Here is a 13,090-nt window from a genome sequence, read left to right as displayed (position 1 = left end):
GAGGCATCCCCAAGACATTGGAAACCTCGGCAAGCATCTCTACTTCCCCTTCTTCTCACATCAAGGGTTGTAAGAGCATCCACTGTAAAATACCGGAAATAGGCGGATATGAATAAGGGAATTTTCCGGAATTTTTGGATATTTTTCGGGAATTTTTCGGAGCTCGTACGGATAAGTTCACGGGGATAAAAACTGGGCCCGGAAAAGCTTGTTTAAGCTACCCGAATTAAGCGAGGAAAAGTTTATATTTATATATCTTTTTCCTTTTATTTTTCTTTATTTCCTTTGCATTTGTCGCCGAACCCGAGCCGTTCCCGCACCTCTTCTTCCTTCTTCTCCCCGACGCCGCCGCGCACCTTCACCTTTGGTGCCCTAACCGCCGGCTGGCGGTTGCTTCTTCCCGAACGCCGGCGGTCGATCCCTTGCCGAAGCCCTAGCCGCCGGCGACGCATTCGGCCACTTTCTCTTCTCCTTTTCTTCCTCCCGAGCCGCACCCCTCGGTGCCCTAGCCACCCGGCGCCGCCCGACTGCCTTCTTCTCTTCTCCTCTCCTCTGCCGCCACCACAGAGCCGACGCCGACCTTGTGAGCCGACGCCTTCTCACTTCTGTGTTGCCACCGCCCGAAGCCAGGCCGGTCGGCCAACGGCCAACGCCACTGCTTCTCCTACGAGGCTTCTTCCAGATTCAACGAGGGACGAACTTTTGAGACACCTCTCCTCTTCGGTATCAAGAGGAAGAGTTTTGTGTTCACCAAAACAGTACTTGGATCTAGTTCATTCTGGAGAAATTTCAGATTAGGGTAAGTTGTTTGAATTATGGGTATGATCCTTGAGGAATCGGGTCTGATATTAATTTTGGTCGTGTTAATTGTGATTTAGGTTTATCTGTTTGGGATATTGGCAATTTAACTTTGCTCCGACTGTTGATTTACAGAAGCAACGTTTCCAATCAGATTTGGACAAGTTGTAGAGGTAATTTTTGTATATGTACTATATTTCATTTTTTGTTGTGGATTGGTTAGGGTGCCCTAATTCTACATAATCGTGATATGTGGTTGAGTGAATTTGGGTTTTTATCATTTGTTGATGATTGATAGATAGGTTAATAACTAATGTTAACCTAGGTATATGTGTTGAATTAAGGAATGGATAAGATTATTAAATAGGTTTGGAGATTTTTATTTAGCTATATAGCTAAATACCTTATCTGTTTGATATCACAGGACTTTGACTCGAGACGGTATCTCGACGAGGGATCTATTTTGGATACGACCTTTCTATTTTATCGGAGGCGGGTACTTTTGACTTTTTGTCTTTGATATGCTTAGTAATGAAATTAACATATTGCATCAATTGTGTTTCTTATCTGTTTCGGTTAATCACTACCCAAATCTTGGTAAGTGTTTGATTGTTTGATTGATTTGCATCTCATGTATATTTTACCTGCTTATACATGCTTATAGGGGGTAGTGATATACCATGCTTCACCATGTTCAGGACCTAGGTTTTTATACCTTCTGTGTACCTTTGATTCGATATGATTCGTTGACCTAGGATGCACTTTTCTATATATATAGATTAGGTCAGGATGTTTATATGGTTATTGCCATGCATCATTTGCATGATTGCATGCTGTGCGATAGTCCGCTCCATTATTGTTGAGCACATCGCCAGTTACATGGATCTGCACACACCACCACTCATGGGTTAGTGGTCGATTCAGGCAGAGTGTGTTGCAGCAGGGACTCTGTTAGGCACCGTTGGTCCGCTCATGGGTAGTGTGACACAACGTGTTATCCGGCAGGGATTCCTCCCCGTCATCGTGTACCGGGAGTTGAGAGCATTGCGCTCCCCCATCTATGATTTGGGGTAGGAGGATAGGTGTACTCCGACAGCATCCCGTCCACTCGGTCACTCATCAGGAGTAGTGACAGAGTGCACGGTTGTCACAACCCTACCCACTCAGCCTCACTTTTGTATGAGATGATCGACTGGCGTCAGGGGTGACCAGGACGTATCATTGGCATCATATGCATGATGCATTTATTGCTTGTGTTTGTGTTTGCTGCATTTATATGCTGCATATTGTTTGGATACCTATGTTTGACATGCATACAGGATTTCCTTATCCCTCGGACTATTTGACCTTATACTCAGGACCTGGTTAGTACAATATTCTCCTGTTTATTTCAGATGCATTCTTATCTTTCTTATTAGGAGACTGTACGCATGATTAGTGCTAGGTGTTGTTTCTTTACTTTGCATATCAATTGTACCTGCTGAGTGTTGGACTCACCCCGCCTCCATTGTTGTTATTTTCAGGTTGATGCTGTCAGGAGGGAGTTCCAGTCGCTGGTCCCCACATCACGTAGTGCTACTCCTCTGCTGGTTTTTGAGTTGTTGATTTATTTTAGCTTTTCGCTATCAGACTTTGTTTTAGTTTTGTTTTGGACTTTACATATGGATATTGTATGGAATATTTCCGTTTGATGGACTTTTGGTATGATTTGGATTTATTCTACTACATGCCTGCCTGGACGGCAGAAAAGGTGAGTTCGTCGGATTTGAGCTTTACGAGTGTAGTGGAGTAGGGTCGATTTCGAGTCAGGGTATAATCTATCTGTTTACTTATATAAACTGCGTGGTGATGCTTTATTTTGTTGTTATTATTCCAGCCGCCTGTGGCTGAGTATTTAGTGCTTGTAGAAAATTTTTGATTGTCCGCCGTACAGGGGAGATGCTGCCTAAATTTTCTCGGACAGGGACTCTTCTGGGGGCGTGACAATTTAGTGGTATCAGAGCACAGTTTTACGATCTTTTGTTTCATATTTTGGATTTTCGAGATTTATCTGATACCAATTTATTTGGTATCTGAGCGGGTTATGATACTTGCTTTTGGTGTTCTGGAGATTTATCGGATACCTGTTGTTGGTATTCTGGATATTTGGGTTAGCCAGGTTTGCGAGTCAAACTGGGCATTATCGGATTTTCGATATGGTTACGTTTCGGATTTATTTGGATTTCCGGCGATATGTACGTTCGAAATTTTGAGGTCAAATTGGGGACTGGACAGCGACGGAACATCTCCAGACGGCAAATAGGTATGTTGTTATTTTATGTTGGTTATATTGGTATTGATATCTGTAATTTAATTTAACAGATATGAGACGATCTACTCGTATTGCTGCGAGACGTGGTGCTGGACGACCACGTGCGAGGACCACGGGATCTCTGGATATGCCAGAGATGCCCACTGTTAGTGAGCCTGTCAGTCAGGGACAGACTCAGGATGCAGCGGGAGCATCGGGCTCTCAAATCCCGATAGCTCCTGTAGAGATACCTACTTTGGCCACACCGACGGTATCCACGCCTACCCTGTTTACAGTACCATCAGGGGTACCATTGGTGTACCCGACATCTGCTCCAGCGCAGCCTACGACGTATTCAGTGCCACCACCACTTGGATCTACAGTGTATCCTATACCAGTGGCACCTGTACCCCCAGTGCCTACAGTAGCAGCAGCTGCTCCACATCCGGTACCTTTTCCTACCGTACCTCCAGTTGCCACCACTTTTATTCCCCAGGCAGTACCACCGACGGCTTATGCTCCGGTATATACAGCAGCACCGGGAGTTCTTCCTCCGGTTTATTCCGCGGTACCACCTGTAGTATCAGCTCCAGTGTTTCCGCCAGTTCCTGCAGCCGTCCCGACACAGCTCACTGATATTGTCGCTGCACGAGCTAGGATTCCAGCACTGGCCGAGTCGATGAAGACTCGTTTCACTTTTTTCCGCGGGGATCTCGATCCGAGTATGGCTCTGTCATGGATAGAGACTATGGAGTAGACTTTCTTCTATATGGCTTGCTCCGAGTGGGAGAAAGCAGAGCTGGCTGCTTACCATTTACGGGATGAAGCTAATGCCTGGTGGGTTACTCAGCGTTCTATTATCGGTGAGCGCAACGTCACATGGACCAGGTTCAGAGAGGCTTTTGAGAGCCGTTTCTTTCCACTGTCCTGTCAGATGGCTCGCCGACAGGATTTTATGAGTCTGAGGCAGAATAATCGCTCAGTGACCGAGTATAATACTGAATTCCTCCGGTTGGCTCAGTTTTGTCCAGAGTTAGTTGCGGAGGACAGAACTCGCATGATGCAGTTTATACAGGGATTGGATGGTTATCTGCATGTACAGCTTGCCGGATTAGGGATTTCATCTTACTCTGATGCATTGAATCGAGCTTTGATGATAGAGTTAGCTCGGCAGACAGCATATCCGGACAGGAAAAGAAAGCATACGGGTCAGACATCTGGGCAGGTCCAACAGACACAGGCGACAGGACAGCCTCAGAGTAGTCACAGACGGTCAGGTCAGAGTTCTTCTGGGGCGTCTCGTAGGCCTCAGAAATCAGGGCGGTCTTCTTCAGGACGTTCCCGATTTTCTCAGCAGAACCGGCAACCACCTTCCGGTGATACTCATTGTTTCAGATGTGGATCCAGAGATCACCTCACCCCAGCTTGCTCTCTGGGACAGTCAGTTTGCTTTTATTGCAAACTGCCGGGGCACCAGAGCCGAGATTGTCAGCTGAAGGCTCAGCACACGGCTTCCGGAGGGTCAGGTCAGAGGGGACAGTCTAGTCAGTCAGGGGCATATCGAGGAGGGCAGAAAGCCCAATCTTCACAGCGTCAGCAGGGGACAGTTTCACCTGCAGCTGTTATAACCTGTCATACCCACTTCAGTAGTACCTACCCCTTCCACCATAGTCGTATCTATTGTCCCCACCTCAATCTCATCCGTTAACTTTGGTATTTACTAGTCAACCGTGACAATATTTGAGTTAGTCAACCGCACCTCCAATGACACAACAACCAAGCTCAGAGGTAGAACAAGTCTATGCCCAAGAGGAGGCACAATAGGTTGAAGGTTCGATCATATGAGGTACTATTTTGGTTTGTTATACTCCTACAATATATTGATGTACACTGGTAGTTCACATTATTTTATATCTCAAGCATTTATGAATAAGATTAGGAAAGTTTCGATGCCACGATCTTGTGGATTAGCTGTAATGATACAATTAAGGGAGGTATTGACATCCAGCCAAGAAGTTAAGGGTTGCCCCATGGATATCTTGACCGTAGACCTACAAGTATTAAAAATGGAGGAGTTTGACATCATTTTATGTATGAATTGGTTAACCGCATATCATACTACAATCGACCTTTCAACCTCCAGACTAACCATCTTAGGAATTTATCAGGACTAACAATGAGGGGATAATCTTCATTTTGGCAATACAAGTCAAACAATTATTAGCTCGAGGATGCAAAGGGTACCAATTGTCATTCATAAGATCTAACAAAGATAATACATTTCCCCCCTTTTTGGACATTCGCATAATCCTAGAATACCTTGATGTATTTCGGACATACTAATGGGCTTGCCATCTTGAAGACAAGTGGAGTTCGTGATTGAGATGCTACGTATGACATTAACAAACTAGAAGAACTGAATTGCAACTCCAAGAGATGCTTGACAGAGGATTCATTAGCTCTACTGTCTCTCCATGGGGCGCACCTGTCCTTTTTGCTAAAAAGGTAGATGGATCTCTAATATTGTATGTCAATTATAGGCAATTGAGCAATAAATATTAAGAACAAATACCCCTACCTCGGATTGAGGATTTGTTTGATCAGCTAAAGGTACTTATGTATTCTAAGATTGATCTGCGATCCGGATATCATCAGTTGAGAGTCAGAGATTCTGATATCCAGAAGATAGCTTTCCGTACCAGATACGGTCATTATGAGTTTTTGGTAATGCCATTTGGGCTTACCAATGCTCCAGCGGTGTTTATGGACTTGATGAACCGCATCTTTCTGGAGTATCTGGATCAGTTTGTTATCGTTTTCATTGATGACATATTGGTCTACTCTCGTTCCGAGGAGGAGCATGCACAACATCTTCGCACAGTCTTGGAGATTCTTCGACGACATCAGCTGTACGCGAAGTTCAGCAAGTGTGCATTCTGGTTATCCTCAGTCGGTTTTCTGGGACACGTGGTTTCTAGCAGAGGTATTTCAGTTGATCCTCAGAAGATCGAGGCTGTCACCGGTTGGGAGCAGCCGAAGTCAGTTCAGGAGATCCGCAGTTTTCTGGGATTGGCCGGATATTACCGACGTTTTGTCGAGGGCTTCTCGCGTATTGCTATGCCACTGACACGTCTTACCCGGAAAGGCGTGAAGTTCATATGGTCCGAGGATTGCGAGACCAGCTTTCAGGAGCTGAAGCGGAGATTAGTGTCGGCTCCAGTTTTGGTTTTACCTTCTGGAGAGGATGGATTTGTACTCTACACCGACGCGTCTCTTCAGGGTTTGGGTGCTGTTCTGATGCAGCACGGCAGAGTAGTCTCTTATGCTTCTCGTCAGCTGAAGGAGCATGAGAAGAACTACCCAGTTCATGACTTGGAGTTAGCTGCCATCATCTTTGCTCTGAAGCTTTGGCGTCATCATTTATACGGTATCACATTTGAGATTCTCACTGATCATAAGAGTCTCAAATACATTTTCACTCAGAAGGAGCTTAATCTCCGACAGAGGAGATGGATGGAGTTCCTGAGCTAATGTGGTTGCCGATGCGCTCAGCAGGAAGTCCAGAGGGACTTTAGCTTGCCACCGGATTTCGGTTACGGATTTGATTCAGAGTTTTTCTGAGTTAGACCTTGAGGAGCAGGGACCGACAGAGCAGGGTATTCTTGTTACCATGGTTGCTCAGTCGTCGATCAGGACGAGGATCCGAGAGGCACAGGCCAGTGATCAGCATTTGCAATTTATCAGCAGTCAGATAGCTTCTGGGCAGCAGACCGAGTTCACACGAGACGAGGAGGGTGTTATATACTTCCGAGGCAGATTATGCGTACCTCAGTCTCATCCGGTCTTACAGGAGATACTACAAGAGGCACATCGTTCTCGGTTTGCGATCCATCCAGGCGGAACCCGTATGTATCGAGACTTGAGACGTTCCTATTGGTGGAACGGTATGAAGAAAGACATCGCGGATTTCGTAGCTAGATGTCTTGTCTGTCAGCAGGTGAAGGCTGAACACCAGAGACCTGCAGGATTACTTCAGCGGATTCCTATTCCTGAGTGGAAGTGGGATCACATTACCATGGACTTTGTGGTAGGGTTGCCGAGGACACGACGAGGCCATGACGCGATTTGGGTAATCGTTGATCGATTAACCAAATCAGCGCACTTCTTAGCGATTCGGAGGACTGATTCCCTGGATCGATTGGCAGATCTGTATTGCCGAGAGATTATCAGACTACATGGTGTTCCATTGAGTATCATTTCGGATAGAGATCCACGGTTCACGTCTCGTTTCTGGCAGAGTCTGCAGCAGGCCTTGGGCACACGCTTTCCATCCACAGACAGATGGACAGTCAGAGCGGACCATTCAGACTTTAGAGGACCTGCTGAGGTCATGTGTTATGGATTTCGGAGGCAGTTGGGAGGACCATCTACCGTTAGTAGAGTTTGCCTACAACAACAGCTTCCATTCGGCTATCCAGATGGCACCGTTTGAGGCGTTGTATGGTAGACCTTGTCGGACACCCGTCCTTTGGGATGAGGTTGGAGAGGCTCAGTTGTTGGGACCTCATAGAGTTCAGCAGGATGCAGAGTTGGTCCGTACTATCAGACGGAGGATGTCAGAGGCGCAGGATCGCCAGAAGAGTTATGCTGATCGGAGACGCAGACCACTAGAGTTCTCTGTTGGTGACCATGTATTTCTACGAGTTTCACCCACGAAAGGGGTGAAGAGATTTGGACTCAGAGGTAAGCTAGCTCCGCGGTACATTGGTCCCTTCGAGATCTTGGAGAGGATCGGAGCAGTAGCTTACCGACTGGCACTACCACCGTCCCTGTCAGGCGTGCACGATGTATTTCATGTATCCATGCTGAGGAGATATGTACCCGATCCGACGCATGTGCTGGCAGATATCCCAGTTCCAGTTCAGCCTGACATTACCTATGAGGAGGTTCCGGTACGGATTCTCGACCGGAAGGAGAGTCAGTTGCGGAACAAGACCATCCGGCTGGTTAAAGTCGGATGGCAGCATCATTCGGACGAGGAGGCTACTTGGGAGCTCGAGGATATGATCCGAGCTCGATATCCCCATCTTTTCACTTGAGGTATGTGAGTTTATTTATCGTTCAGCATTTATTATTATTATCTGTTATTAGTACTTGCTGATGGTAGATACTGAAATTTGGGGACTAAATTTTTATTAGTGGTGGAGAATGTAAAATACCGGAAATAGGCGGATATGAATAAGGGAATTTTCCAGAATTTTTGGATATTTTTCGGGAATTTTTCGGAGCTCGTACGGATAAGTTCACGGGGATAAAAACTGGGCCCGGAAAAGCTTGTTTAAGCTACCCGAATTAAGCGAGGAAAAATTTATATTTATATATCTTTTTCCTTTTATTTTTCTTTATTTCCTTTGCATTTGTCGCCGAACCCGAGCCGTTCCCGCACCTCTTCTTCCTTCTTCTCCCCGACGCCGCCGCGCACCTTCACCTTTGGTGCCCTAACTGCCGGCTGGCGGTTGCTTCTTCCTGAACGCCGGCAGTCGATCCCTTGCCAAAGCCCTAGCCGCCGGCGACGCATTCGGCCACTTTCTCTTCTCCTTTTCTTCCTCCCGAGCCGCACCCCTCGGTGCCCTAGCCACCCGGCGCCGCCCGACTGCCTTCTTCTCTTCTCCTCTCCTCTGCCGCCACCACAGAGCCGACGCCGACCTTGTGAGCCGACGCCTTCTCACTTCTGTGTTGCCATCGCCCGAAGCCAGGCCGGTCGGCCAACGGCCAACGCCACTGCTTCTCTTACGAGGCTTCTTCCAGATTCAACGAGGGACGAACTTTTGAGACACCTCTCCTCTTCGGTATCAAGAGGAAGAGTTTTGTGTTCACCAAAACAGTACTTGGATCTAGTTCATTCTGGAGAAATTTCAGATTAGGGTAAGTTGTTTGAATTATGGGTGTGATCCTTGAGGAATCGGGTCTGATATTAATTTTGGTCGTGTTAATTGTGATTTAGGTTTATCTGTTTGGGATATTGGCAATTTAACTTTGCTCCGACTGTTGATTTACAGAAGCAACGTTTCCAATCAGATTTGGACAAGTTGTAGAGGTAATTTTTGTATATGTACTATATTTCATTTTTTGTTGTGGACTGGTTAGGGTGCCCTAATTCTACATAATCATGATATGTGGTTGAGTGAATTTGGGTTTTTATCATTTGTTGATGATTGATAGATAGGTTAATAACTAATGTTAACCTAGGTATATGTGTTGAATTAAGGAATGGATAAGATTATTAAATAGGTTTGGAGATTTTTATTTAGCTATATAGCTAAATACCTTATCTGTTTGATATCACAGGACTTTGACTTGAGACGGTGTCTCGACGAGGGATCTATTTTGGATACGACCTTTCTATTTTATCGGAGGCGGGTACTTTTGACTTTTTGTCTTTGATATGCTTAGTAATGAAATTAACATATTGCATCAATTGTGTTTCTTATCTGTTTCTGTTAATCACTACCCAAATCTTGGTAAGTGCTTGATTGTTTGATTGATTTGCATCTCATGTATATTTTACCTGTTTATACATGCTTATAGGGGGTAGTGATATACCATGCTTCACCATGTTCAGGACCTAGGTTTTTATACCTTCTGTGTACCTTTGATTCGATATGATTCGTTGACCTAGGATGCACTTTTCTATATATATAGATTAGGTCAGGATGTTTATATGGTTATTGCCATGCATCATTTGCATGATTGCATGCTGTGCGATAGTCCGCTCCATTATTGTTGAGCACATCGCCAGTTACATGGATCTGCACACACGACCACTCATGGGTTAGTGGTCGATTCAGGCAGAGTGTGTTGCAGCAGGGACTCTGTTAGGCACCCTTGGTCCGCTCATGGGTAGTGTGACACAACGTGTTATCCGGCAGGGATTCCTCCCCGTCATCGTGTACCGGGAGTTGAGAGCATTGCGCTCCCCCATCTATGATTTGGGGTAGGAGGATAGGTGTACTCCGACAGCATCCCGTCCACTCGGTCACTCATCAGGAGTAGTGACAGAGTGCACGGTTGTCACAGCCCTACCCACTCGGCCTCACTTTTGTATGAGATGATCGACTGGCGTCAGGGGTGACCAGGACGCATCATTGGCATCTTATGCATGATGCATTTATTGCTTGTGTTTGTGTTTGCTGCATTTATATGCTGCATATTGTTTGGATACCTATGTTTGACATGCATACAGGATTTCCTTATCCCTCGGACTGTTTGACCTTATACTCAGGACCTGGTTAGTACAGTATTCTCCTGTTTATTTCAGATGCATTCTTATCTTTCTTATTAGGAGACTGTACGCATGATTAGTGCTAGGTGTTGTTTCTTTACTTTGCATATCAATTGTACCTGCTGAGTGTTGGACTCACCCCGCCTCCATTGTTGTTATTTTCAGGTTGATGCTGTCGGGAGGGAGTTCCAGTCGCTGGTCCCCATAGCACGTAGTGCTACTCCTCTGCTGGTTTTTGAGTTGTTGATTTATTTTAGCTTTTCGCTATCAGACTTTGTTTTAGTTTTGTTTTGGACTTTACATATGGATATTGTATGGAATATTTCCGTTTGATGGACTTTTGGTATGATTTGGATTTATTCTACTACATGTCTGCCTGGACGGCAGAAAAGGTGAGTTCGTCGGATTTGAGCTTTACGAGTGTAGTGGAGTAGGGTTGATTTCGAGTCAGGGTATAATCTATCTGTTTACTTATATAAACTGCGTGGTGATGCTTTATTTTGTTGTTATTATTCTAGCCGCCTGTGGCTGAGTATTTAGTGCTTGTAGAAAATTTTTGATTGTCCACCGTACAGGGGAGATGTTGCCGAAATTTTCTCGGACAGGGACTCTTCTGGGGGCGTGACATCCACATCAATTACCCTAAATTAAACTTTTACCTTAAATTTTACATTTTACATTAAAAAAACATCCGCATTAGCTACCCTACTCATTCCCTAAATATACATTTTATGAACAGTAGTTCTTTAAATTTAGGGAATGGATTCCATTCCCTAAACATTAAAATACTATTTCTCTCTCCTCCCTCTAATAATAAAAAAATTCTCTTTCCTCCATCTCTCTCCTCATCTAATAATAAAAAATATGAAGGAAAGAGAAAAAATAATTAAAAAATAAATATATGATAAATTATAGGGAAGCTGATGTATTATGTAGTGAAAAATGGATATCTAAATTTAATAAAGTAGTTCTTTTACCCTAAATTTTAGATTTTGGATGAAGATTCTGATGTGGATGCTCTAAGTATGTTTTACATTATGTTTTGGGGATGTTCTTCCCTCACAATGGAGTAAATATTCTCTTCTGGGATTAGGAAGTATTTTTAATGTGATGGAGATGTAGAACTATATAGATTCGTTATATTTCTATTCAATGACTTGTTAATGTCTTGTTCATGCTTGATGAATTCATATTTCTTTGCTTTGTTGATTGATGTGGAGGATGGTCAAAAAGTTCATTTGGCAGCACATCATCTGTCGGTTCGGCATCCCGCGTCGGCTCGTCTTGGACAATGGAAGGCAGTTCGTTGGCCAGCAACTCAGAGAATGGTGTAGAGGGTACGACATCGATCAGGCCTTCACCTCAGTAGAATACCCCTAGAGCAACGGACAAGCGGAAGTCGCCAATCAGGAGATCTTACGGATCCTTTGAGTTCGACTCCACCATATAGGAGGCAGCTGGATGGACAAGCTCCCGGGAGTCCTATGGGCGATTCGCATGACTCCAAAGGAGGGAACAGGAGTAACCCCGTTTCACTTGGTGTATGGAGGAGAAGCAGTCGTCCCGGTCGATGTGGGGGTGGAGTCCGATCGGGTGTAGCGATACGATGAGGACAATGCTGAGCGGAGACAGCTGGAGTTGGACTTGGTGGATGAAGCACGCGCCAGGGCTGCCATACGGCTGACATCCTATCGACAAAGGATGCATCAGAACTACAATCGACGAGTGATACCTAGATCCTTTCTGGTAGGCGATCTCGTATGGAAGAAGGTGAAGTCGGTCGGTGACGTCACCAAGATGGAGGCTCCCTGGGCCGAACCTTTCAAAGTCGTGGAGAAGCTCCGCTCGGGCGCTTATTACCTAGAGGATGAGGATGGGCAGCGGCACGAATGCCCTTGGAGTGCGAACCATCTCCAGTCGTACCGAGCTGGCTGAAAGGTGCGCTGATGTAAAATGTCGTGTCTCCTATGTTCTTGTCCCTTTCAAATTACAGGATTGAATCAAAGGCAAAGGTTATCAAAATTACTGGCGAACGACAAGCTTAAAGTCGAAGACCGTCGAGCGGCGATGCGGCGATCATAAATACCCCTCGCTGAAGACCGTCGAGCGGCGACGTTAAACCCCCAGGGTTGGAGCGGCGACTATAAATACCCCGCGCTGAAAACCGTCGAGCAGTGACATTAAACCCCAGGGTCGGAGCAGCGACCATAAATACCTGCGCTGAAGACCGTCGAGCGGCGACGTTAAACCCCAGGGTCGAAGTGGCGACCATAAATACCCCGCACTGAAGACCGTCGAGCGGCAACGTTAAACCCCAGGGTCAGAGCGGCGACCATAAATCCCCCGCGCTGAAGATCATCGAGCGGCGACGTTAAACCCCAGGGTCGGAGAGGCGACCATAAAACCCCGCTCGAAGACCGTTGAGCGTCGACGTTAAACCCTAGAGTCGGAACGATGACTATAAATACCCCACCTAGAAACTTGTCGAGCAGCAACGTTAAGACCATGAGTCGTTCATAACTATAAACCCCAGCAAAACGACAACTCTGGGCTCAGGTACAAAAGGAGAACGTGTGTAAAATCGAAGTTTGAACGGTCGTCCAAAGGACAAGAGATAACGAATATGACAGGGAACGAGATCCGAGTAGGCGATCCACCCAGACTTATAGAGTCAGCTAAGGGCAAGGGACATACGAAAAACCAAAAAGGAACTCCATTAA

The sequence above is a fragment of the Zingiber officinale genome, chromosome 3A, assembly GCF_018446385.1.
Source record: "Zingiber officinale cultivar Zhangliang chromosome 3A, Zo_v1.1, whole genome shotgun sequence".
Taxonomy (NCBI): domain Eukaryota; kingdom Viridiplantae; phylum Streptophyta; class Magnoliopsida; order Zingiberales; family Zingiberaceae; genus Zingiber; species Zingiber officinale.
The sequence above is the reverse complement of the archived record's forward strand: the minus strand, read 5'-3'. Positions refer to the sequence as shown.